The 11,192-nt window shown below is 40.9% G+C and overlaps 1 pseudogene; it reads right to left on the minus strand.

Annotated features, from left to right (window-relative positions):
• Positions 1-943: 943 nt before the first annotated feature.
• On the minus strand, positions 944-1,564 carry LOC130860549 (ras-related protein Rab-18-like; annotated as a pseudogene).
• Between the last annotated feature and the right edge of the window lie 9,628 nt (positions 1,565-11,192).

The following is an 11,192-nucleotide window of genomic DNA, read 5'->3' on the forward strand; positions in this document are numbered from 1 at the left end:
TGGAAATAGGTTTCTGAGTATCAACTATCCGTTTATGGAAGTCATAAGATGCAGATATTCATTAATGTTACGCAAGCTACAACTGAGGTACTTCGACAACTACTACCAACATTTATGGGAACAGGTGTTGATTTTAAAAGTGGTAAGTACCACATGAGTTACATAAACACACTACTCCTGTCCTTCTGGAACCAAAATGGGGGGAAACCTTACTGCCGTTCTGTCAAATACCACATACCCTGAAATGCTGCACAGAGGGTCGTGAATCCCATGTACATATCACAGAATCAAAACTCCAGTTAAGCAACTGAGCTACACTTGAAGTAAATTAAAAGTAAGACCAAACTTCTTTAATATACCAATGCTATTTTAGAAGCATCATCAGAACAGAGATTTAATTATAAATTGTCCTGGGCTACATCCTGTAAAGAGAATTCTGCTTCGACCTAAAAGAGAATCCGTCAACAAACATCCTAGGAAAGCTGCGGTGCATTCTCTCTGTCATTCCTGAAGGGAAATTCGCCAGGTTTGATGATGCCTGTGTATCTCCCAGTGGTCCTTAGGAGTTCTACGTAGCAATTAATTCAGTAATTGATAAGTATTTAAGCAAAAGGGAGACTGAAAATAGACCTTGTATCAACATATAGTAGATAGGTGGAATTTTTAAAAAAACACATGATGAATGTAAATCATAAAATCAAAGGTACTTATAAAGGTACACCTATTTCATGTTACATAAAAAACTGCAGACTGCAAACTGCATGCTTACCATAACGCTGTACCTGGAAAAGTCAATGAGCAGGATTTCTCGCAAATATTTACTGCCATGATACAAAACAAATATGTGCAAACTGCAAGGACCCTAAAATAGCAGTTAGAGAGTTTATATACAGAAAGTTGATACTATCTGATCAAATATGCAAGAGATGGAATTTCCCAGAATCTATAACACAGAACAGTAACCACCACAGGCTCCTCCTCCTTGGCCTTCTTCCCTGTATGTCAGTCTGGCTCCTTTATTCTGGTTCTCACTTTCCCACAGTCCTGGCGTCTGAATGATCTTTTCAACAAGTTCCTCAAAAGCACACTGTACACCATCACAGGTTTTTGCACTTGCCTCTATAAACAACATGGAATGCTTTCGTGCAAACTTCAGGCCTTCATTTCTGTCAACTTCACGATTTTCCTTATCAATTTTATTTCCAACTAGCATGTTTCCTGTGTCATTTCTCATGCAGTATGTTTCCAACTCATTTAATCAATTATCCAGTTTAACAAAGGTGTCTCTTCTTGTGACATCATAAACTAAGATAACACCCTGTGCACCTCTATAATAGCTGGGAGTTAATGTTCTGAACCTTTCTTGACCAGCAGTGTCCCGTATTGCAAGTGTAGCCTTATTTCCATCCACTGAAATTGTTTCCACCTTAAAGTCAACACCTATTGTTGCTGCAAGTTCTGGGTCAAAAGTGTCATCTGTGAACCTCAAGAGCAGGCTGGACTTGCCCACGCTGCTCTCCCCGATGATGAGGACCTTCAGGGTGTGCAGCACGTCCTCGTCCATCCTAACCCTGCTCGGCTCCGCGCGCAGCTGGCCGCCCCGCTCCGCCAGTGAAGACTTTTAGAGGAAATGCCAGTCTCCTGGAGCCCCAGAGTATTTTCAGAGTCATCATTCTCTGGATGCTAAGACCAAATTGACTTTTAAGTGGATTATAGAATTCTAGAGATGAAAGAGGCTTTATCTCATTTGTTAGTTGTTTCTCATACCTGGCTGAGGATCAGAACTTTAGTCAAGATACCCAGACCCCAGCCTGTCTTCCTGAATCAGAATCTCCAAGTATAGGGTCTGGAGACTCCTATCTTTACAGGCTCCTCAGTGAGCCTTATTATGATCCAGGAACTAGTATTTAAGAACCACTGGCCAAGTGGGAATCTTTTACATTATAGATCAGAAGAGTTTCTATCTTGCAACCCAGATCAGAAGCCAGACTCTAGATTCCTATTCTAGGAATATCCTTTGTCTTTCAAAAACTGGTTCTATCCCTCCCTTGGAAAGCCTGAATTAGAGGATGATACTGTGGAGGTGCTGAGGATGGCCAGTGAGTTGCTGAAAGGGGCACGTCTACAGGGAAGAGACAGAAGTCAGATCCTAGAGGAACTCGATTCAGATACTCTAGCCTAATGTGAAATGGTGAAATAGACCAGGGAACAGAGTCCAACATAACTAAGAAGGATCTGGAAATATTGCCGCAGTGGTGGGCAGGTACTCATTAGTTATGGTTGTGAACTGTTGACATCCAGTGCATGGCTATGCTTAATTTTATTTACTTATGTATGTATGTATGTATGTATGTATATATTTATTTATTTATTCGATCTTTTTTGGGGTATAATAGCTTTACACTGTTGTGCCAGTTTCTGCTACTTTAGAAACAAGGAATCAATGACCCAAAATTTCCATATTGCAGAACGCTGTCCTCCCCACTTCTGTGTCTGGGCTTGCCGTTTCTCTGTGCTCCTGCAGACTTGGAGCTAAGGATCTCTCTCCCTCTGCCTGAGGGCATTTCCCAGGATTATGGGAAGTTGCTTGGCTTATGCTGCTAGGAAACCAGAACTGTGAGGAAATTAATGCCCCAGCAAGCAGCCCTGAACCAATGACTCTTGGGAACTGGTATATAAACACCCCAGCTCCCTCATCCCTGGGTGGGAGGATGCGGAGGCATGTGTTTTACAGGTTTCCCCACATTGTAGGGGACTTCCCCACATTATAGCTGTCTTCTTAGTGAACCTCTATTAAAGGATGCCTTCACTTCTCTTTGCATCTTCCTTCCTCCCCTGCTGGGTTCCCTGTGCTCCCAAATAAACTATTTCTCGGCTCCTCTCAAATCTGATGTATAGGAAAAATGTATGAGGTTAGCCAAACCTACTAAAAAATGAATTTGTAGTTTTTTAAAGGATTCAGGAGAATCTCAGGGAACCCAATTGTGAGACGTCAAGTGAAACTTTAGAGGTCTCTTTCTCTTTTCTCCTTTCCTCTTTCCTCTGCTTCTTCTGCGTGGCCTCTGGTCTCTTCTCTCTACACACCTGATGCTTCCTTCTCTCTGAAGACGGGCTTCCCCTGTTTACTCAGAGTTCCTGCTTCTCTACAACCTTAGCTGCTCCATTTCTCAATGACAGTGGTGCCAGATCTGGTCCAGAACCCACAACGAAGTGCCAGCCTCAGCACTCACCAGCTCTGAGCCCGAGGCCCCACTTCAGATTCTCAGGAGGGAAGAGAGCCTCTGCCTGACTCAGCTGCCTGCCTGGGAATGAGCTGCCCTGAGGCCAGTGACTACCCCCTCCCACCCCCCCCCCCCCAGCTCAGCCACTTGCACTGTACCTTCCCTGGGAGGGGCGGCTGAGGACAGTGAGTTCACCAGGCTCATTGAATAGCTCTACCAGGGGGATAAGCATAGGATGTTAATCTAGAAGAGATTTGGTAGGACGTGCAATTGCTTTTCATCCTGAGTAGATGAATTTTCTCCCATCGTTTGACAAATTACCCAAAATGATTAGTGCACACTAGGTCTGCAAGGCTGCAGTCCTGTATGCTAACAGAAGGGCATTGTAGGGAAGGACAAGGTGAATGCTTAGCATTTATATAGGCTGTTGACATCCTCTGTTGCCTAGAGCACATAAGCCTGATTTATGCCACAGGAGAACACACGCATTTTGTCACTGCAGCCATACGTGCTGTTACGCCTACATTTTTAAAGAGTAAATAATGAGTAGTTTTGTTTTTTACCTTGGGCAACCATTATTTAAACTTTCCAAAACATATTCATATCTTAAGGCATGTTGATCTATGTGTCCTATTTCATGACAAATGAGGAAAATACCAATTTCTGAATAAAGTAAAAGCTAATTTTACCCTTTTCAAAAGAGATCACAAATTAATTGTAAATAATATATAAAATTATTTTGAATAAAAATTGGTGTATAATCTTTAAAAAAAAAACCCAGCTTATTAAGAGATGTCAACCTATAGAGTTTCCTTTGACATAAAAGATGCCAAAAAATACAAAAATATAAACAACACTGAAATACAAATACAAATGTCAAAATGTGAATAATGAGAAAAGGCAGCCTCTTACCTCTTATATGTTATTAGAAAGTACTTTAAAAAAAAAAAAAACAACTGTGTGCTTCTTAGCAGATGCCAGAGCCCAGGGAAACTGTTTTTGAAATTCGGCCTTCAATGTAATGGAAAAAGAACTATGACTTAAACATGTCTATAATCTTCCCATGTGCAGATGTGCTTACCAGATTTATACAGCCCATGTATCAGGGCACAGACTGTACCTGTCAGCTGAATCTCAACACTACAGCCTCCTGAAAATTAAATTCAAAAAGTGGGTTTTCTTAGTGCAACCGAAGAATTTGCTAAGTCGAGCTAGTCAAATGTTTTTGTAAAAAAACATTTCATAATTAATATGTAGCCCATATAAATGATGATTATAGCTTGCAGTGATTAAAAACCTGAGCTCTTTTAGGACAGTGAAAATACTCTGTATGATACTATAATGATGGATACATGTTCTTTTACATGTGTCCAAACCCATAGAATATGTAATCCCAAGCATGAACCCTAATGAAAACTGTAGGCTTTGTGGGGTTATGATGGGTCAAGTAGGTGCATCAATTGTAACGAATGTACCCCTCGGGCGGGGGATGTCCGTAGTGGGGGAGGCTATGTATGTGGGGGGATGGAGTGATATGGAAAATCTCTGTACATTCTTCTCAATTTTGCTGTGAACCTAAAACTGCCCCTCAAGTAAAGTCTTTAAAAAAGCCAACCCCCCAACAAACAAACAAAGAAACCTTGAGCTCCGGAATCTGACAGAGCTGGGTTCTAATCCTATCTCGATGACTTGCTGGTAGACAGAAGAGGAGGTCCTCACCGCAGAGCTGATGTTCTGCCAGGGCGTGGCCAGTGTCCCTTCCAATTGGTGGTGCTATGTCGTCCAGGGGACTGGTGAGTTAAATAGTCGGAATAGCATCTTTACCCAAAGGGTCACAATAAAGGCAAAGCATATCTGAGACTGTGGGGGACTCAAGGCTGGGTCCTGGCATCACTGGGATGGAGCACATGCATGGGCTGCTTCTTACCATGGTTGTCATAAAGAACTTCCACAAAGCCCGCCTGAATGTGAAGCTCCAATCTTCTTACCAGCTTGCACAGACTTCTGCCAGAATTACACAGAGTTCAACAGCTTTATTTCTAATCTTTTTTTTTTTTTCCTTTGGATCCCGGCCCACATCCGTGAGCTTGGCAGCTGTGTGAAGTCTGACCCTTCCGTTCAACTCTCATTGAATGTCTGTAAATGCCCTTTGTTGAGTGCTGAGCACTGAAGGGTTTGTACAGATGTATTTGCTTAGTTCAAGAGAAAGAAAAGAATATCCTCTGGGCTGAGGTTTGAATTCACAAGATTGCTAATCATTGATCATAACAGCTCAAATGTACCGAACACTTGTGTTTAAGTAACCATTTCCCTGGCATGGATTATCTCATTTAATCCTCTCAGTAAACCTGGGGTGAAGGTATTAACATCCCCACATTAGAGAAGAAGACCTGGGTGGTGCAGGAAGTTAAGTAACTCATTCAAATTACCCCGAAGAGTAAGTGAACCAACTGGGAGTTCAGCCCAAGTCAATCAGAAAACTGCGTTCTTAACGGAGCTCCTAAAGCACCTGGGATGATGCCTCTATTACCCAGAGGGTCTTTCCTCTGAGAGACTTCTGCATGTAGCACTCGACATCAGATCCTCCCCCCCTTTCCCTTCCTTCTCTTCCTCTCGCTTTCTTCTTTTACTTCTACCCAGCAGGGACGACATTCGTTCCACTTAAAAAAGGTGGAAAAGGTTTCTTACAAAATCTAGATCCATAAAAAGAAACAGGTGCAACATAAAAAGAAGAGCAATTTTCCAAAAGTGTTTGATGCCTTGTAACGGTTATGGAAAAGTGTCTTAAAAATAAAATCGGTGATGTATTGCTAGATGTTATCAATAACGAACATGGTCTCTGCTTTTATGGGACAAGATGCTTATGGTTTAGTGGGAAGAGTGTGGCCTTGGGAGTTAAATAAACCTGAGTTCCACTCCCAACCCAGCCATTCATCAATGGGATGGTCTTGGGGGGAGTTCCTTAAACTCTGAACTTGGTTACTCAATCCTGTCAATTAGGGAAATTTTATCTATTGTTCAAGGCTTTTTTTAGTATTAGAAAGTTTTAGACATAACCTTTCATGCAGTGCCTGGCAGAGAGGAAGCCTTCAGAAAATAGATACTACTCGCCAGTATTTATTCAGCACTGTCTGAATGGCAGGTGCTGTTTGCTGTTTAACTGTGTCTTGCTCTTTTGGGGTTGCATTTGCCCCCAGACACTCAAATCTAAATATGAGAAACTCCAGTAAAGGAGAAACTATGAGAAACTCCCCTAAGTGGTGTGAGAGGAAGGGGAGTGAGCCAGGGGTGGTCCTCTCCCACTGTGCAGAATAGAAATCTGAGGAAATGAATCCTGGGACTGGGCCATTAGCTTCATAATTCAGAGGCCCTCCCCCCATGACCACTTGGAATAAGCAGATGGTTGAACAATGAGAGGGTTTTTTGTTTTTTTGTTTTTTTCTTTGATTTTTGGAATAATTGTGTTTTATTTCCCTAGTTGATCTGCTCAGGTAGATTAACTTGTTTATTGAAAGGGGTTGGGAGAAACATAAACATGGTTATTCAAATATTTTCTGACCTATCTAAGAGTTCCCACGGCTGCTTCAAATTATTTTAGCCAGAAAATAGGGGCACACATAGGAAGAAGTCACTCCTATGCAGTTTAGAAGGAGAGGTTGTTATTTATATTATGTTTCTGTCTTACTCTGCCCTCTTCAGACCATGTGTGGAATGATTTATTCATACACTGGATTTTAGATGTGGATACGCTGGAAGGGGTGGGGGGGGAGATGGGCAAGGGAGCTACTTGGAGTCTGAAGCAGTGGATTCTGAGCCTGGGTGTAGACTGAGCAGGGAGGAGTGCTGTGATTGATTAGTGATGTCTGTCATGGGTCAGGCATGGAGGAGTAGCAGCGTACAAGTCCTATACCTGCCATGTATCCCTGACCCAGCAACTGTCTGAAAAAGGTGAATCTCCTTTGAACAGTGTTCAGTGAGCATCTACCATGTGTCAGACACATAGCGGACACTGAAGAATCAGCAGTACATAAGGCACATATGGTCTTCCCATCATGAGACTTACAATAAAAGAAGAAAGAAAGGCAAAGCTATTAGGGATATTGGCAAGGATAAGAGATATTTGGCGAGGACTAGCAAATGATAAGGCAATATAATCTGAACAGGTAAGGAGTTATAATTTTTTTGCATCTCCCCACATTTTTCCTGCAAAAGTCCAGTTGCGATTTGCCCTGTCCTTATTCATTATTATTTCTTTTTAGAAGTCTAAAAGTTAACTAGGTTGATCTGTCATTTAAATTACCAGGCAAACACTAGAAGAAATCTTGGGTGTGCATATAAGCACGTATCACAGTATTGAAACAGAATGCAAATATTTGGAAGTTGGAAGAATAATCATGCTATTTCTTGTTCTGCCCAACTGACTAGAAAGCTACTGCCTGGTGCCTATCAGCTTTCTAGTGGTCATTCCTACTGAACTCCTGTTTTAAACTGAACTCTGCTTCTGGGATGCATTGTCTCACCTGAGGCTTATTTGATGTGAGGGCCAAGCAAAGAAATACAGTTCAGAAGAGTGAAGAATGTTAATCAGATTTGAGGTGGTCTGGTTTCTTTCCCTCAAATGTCCTGAAGCCTTAGCTTGGTTTTGTGTCCAGGTACACAAATGAAGTGTGGGAGGTAAACAACAGTCCATTTATTAAGCAGAAGGGAAGTATCCTATATCAAGGCTATTTATATTTGTTAGTAACCCCTTTCATTTAGGATATTGTAGACTTTTCTTAAACAAAATGCTCATGCTGTATTTTTTAATGATGGTAGAAGCTATGAGGGCTTCAAATTATTTATTAAGTAGGCTAACGAGTGAACATCACTTAGCAGAGGGCCTGGCCCAAAGCAAAATGGTAAATAAATGACAACTATTGCTAGTATGCATAGTAATGTGTCTCTACAATGGAAAACAGAAACCACAAAAGACAATTGCTTTTCTTTTCTTCATTAATTCTAAAAAAAAGAGAGAGAGAGATTGGAGTTCTAGTTCCAAGATGGAATAACAGGGACCAGACTTAATCTCTCACCTTAAATGACGGTATAATGGACAAAATGCATGAAACAATGGTTTGCGTAACACTGTATGTCTTAGTCCATTTGTGCTGATTTAAAAAAATATACCATAGACTGAGTGGCTTCTAAACAAACTGAAAGTCATTTACCACAGTTGTGGAGGTTGGCAGATTCATTGTCTGGTGAGAATGCACTTCATGGTTCATAGAGGGCCATCCTCTCACTATGTCCTCACATAGTGGAAGGGGTAGGGGAGCTCTTTGGGGCCTCTTATAAAAGAGCAGGAATCCCATTCATGAGGGCTCCAGACTCTCATGACTAATCACCTCTCAAAGGCCCCACCTACAAACACCATCACAATGGGGATTAAGTTTCAGCATATGAATTGGGGGGTGGGGGTGGGGAGACATTCAACCTATGGCACGGTACACCAGGCAATGACAGACAGTGACTCTTGAGAGATAGGGAACAAATGAGGTGAGCCCTACAATTGCCCTAGCTTACTGCCTTAACAGAGTTTCCATGCAGAGAGAAGTAGAACCCAGGTGAAGGCTGGTGGACTCCCTGAACTGAGGGATCAGAACTTGTTGTCCAGGGGACTGTCATGGTGATTCAGTGGTTAGGACTCCATGCTGCTGCCAAGGGCATGGGTTTGATCCCTGGTCAGGGAACTAAGATCCCACATGCTGTGCAGTGCGGCCCCAAAAAACAAACAAACAAACAAAAAACAAAAGAAACAAAAACAAACCAAAAAACCTCAAACCAAGAAAAACCCCAAAAAACAGAGCTGGTTGTTCAGGGACCAAGGCACCTATCATACTTAGGACAGAGTACTAGAGAGGAGAGTCAAAACCCAGGAGATAATTTATAAGACTCCTAAATGTGTATGTACCAAACAAAAGAGCTGTAAAATATGAATAAAAAATGGATAGAACCAAAAAAATTTGTAGAAAATTCCATACTTGTAATCAGAGGCTTAAACATCCCTCTTTCAACAACTGAAGAACAACTAGATAAGATATCAATAAAGTTAGAGAAAAACTCAACATCATCAACCAACAGGACATAACCAACATTTGTAGAAAACGCCACCCCCAAAAGTACAATATACATTCTTTTCAGGAGCCCATGGGCCATGTACCAAGATAGACCATGTCCTGAACATAAAGATAACAGGAAAATCTCCAAAGACTTGGAAACTAACCAGTAAAATTCTAGGTAATCCACAGGTCAAAGAAGTCTCAAGATAAATTAAAAAAAAAAATACATTGAACTTAATGAAAGGAAACATACAACATATGAAAACATATGAGACACAGCTAAAGCAGCACTGAGAGGGAAATGTATAGTATTAAATGTTTTCAATAAAAAAAGGAAAAGTCTAAAAATCTGTAAATAAGCTCCTGCTTCAAGAAAATAGAGAAAGAAGAACTAAATAAATCCCAAGCAGGCACAAATGGAACAGGAAATAAGATTGCAGGAATTGTCAGGGAGTTGAAAACAGAAAAACAATAGAGAAAAGCTGGCTCTCTAAAAAGATATTTTAAAAATTGCAAGCCTCTAGCAAGAGTGACAGAGAAAAAAAGGAGGGCAATAATCACCAACATCAGGAATGAAATGGGATGTTGCTATTGACCCAGCAGACATTAAAACGGATCATAAAGGAATGCTATGAACAACTCTACACACATAAATTTGACAACATAGATAAAATAGACCAATTTCTTGTAAAATACAAACAACCACAATTCACCCAATATGGAAGAGATGATTTGAATACCCCTTTAACTGCTAAGGAAATTGAATTCATAATTTTAAAACTTCCCCACAAGGTCCAGATGGTTTCACTGGAGAATTCTACCAATGTTTAAGGAACAATTAGCACCAATTCTACACAATATCTTTAGAAAATGGAAGAGAATGGAACATACCCAAATTTATTTTATGAAGACATTATGCCCTGACACCAAACCAGACAAAGACAGTATAAAAAGAAAAAAAAACTCTGCAGATTGATATGCCTCACAAATATGGATGTAACATATTTGACAAAAATTTGCAAATAGAATTCAGGAATATATAAAACAATTATACACCATGACCTAGTAGGGGATATTCCAGGGATGGAACACTGGTTCAATATTCAAAATTCAATCAGCATAATCCACCATATTGATAGACTAAAGGGGGACAGTCATGTGATCATATCAGTTGATGCATAAAAAGCATTTGACAAAATTGAAGACCCACCCAGAACTGTCTGATAATTAAGAATAGGGGGCAGTTTCCTTAAATTGATAAAGAACATGTGCAAAAAACTTACAGCTAATATTGTATTTGAAGGTGAAAGATGGAATGATTTTCCTCTGAGATGGAGAACAAGGCATCTCTGCTATTCAAGATATTATGGAAGTTCTAGCTAGCACAAAAGACAGAGAGAAGAATAAAAGACAAGCAGATTGTAAGTGAAGAAAGAAGACTGTCCCCCTCTTTGTGGATGACATGATTGTCTGTATAGACAATTCCAAGGAAGCTACCAAGAAGGACCACTTTGTGGACTATACAGGAAACAAGATTAAAAACAAAACAAGGACTTCCCTAGTGGCACAGTGGTTAAGAATCTGCCTGCCAATGCAGGAGACATGGGTTTGATCCATGCCCCAGGAAGATCCCACATGCTGTGGAGCAACTAAGCCCATGCATCCCAACTATTGAACCTGTGCTCTAGAGCCCATGAGCCATAACTATTGAGCCTGTTTGCCACAGCTACTGAAGCCTGTGCACCTAGAGCCTGTACTCCGCAACAAGAGAAGCCACCACAATGAGAAGCCCACACACCACAATGAAGAGTAGAATGCTCACTACAACTAGAGAAAGCCCATGTGCAGCAATGAAGACCCAACACAGCCAATA

This window comes from Hippopotamus amphibius, chromosome 9 (genome assembly GCF_030028045.1).
Source record: "Hippopotamus amphibius kiboko isolate mHipAmp2 chromosome 9, mHipAmp2.hap2, whole genome shotgun sequence".
NCBI lineage: Eukaryota > Metazoa > Chordata > Mammalia > Artiodactyla > Hippopotamidae > Hippopotamus > Hippopotamus amphibius.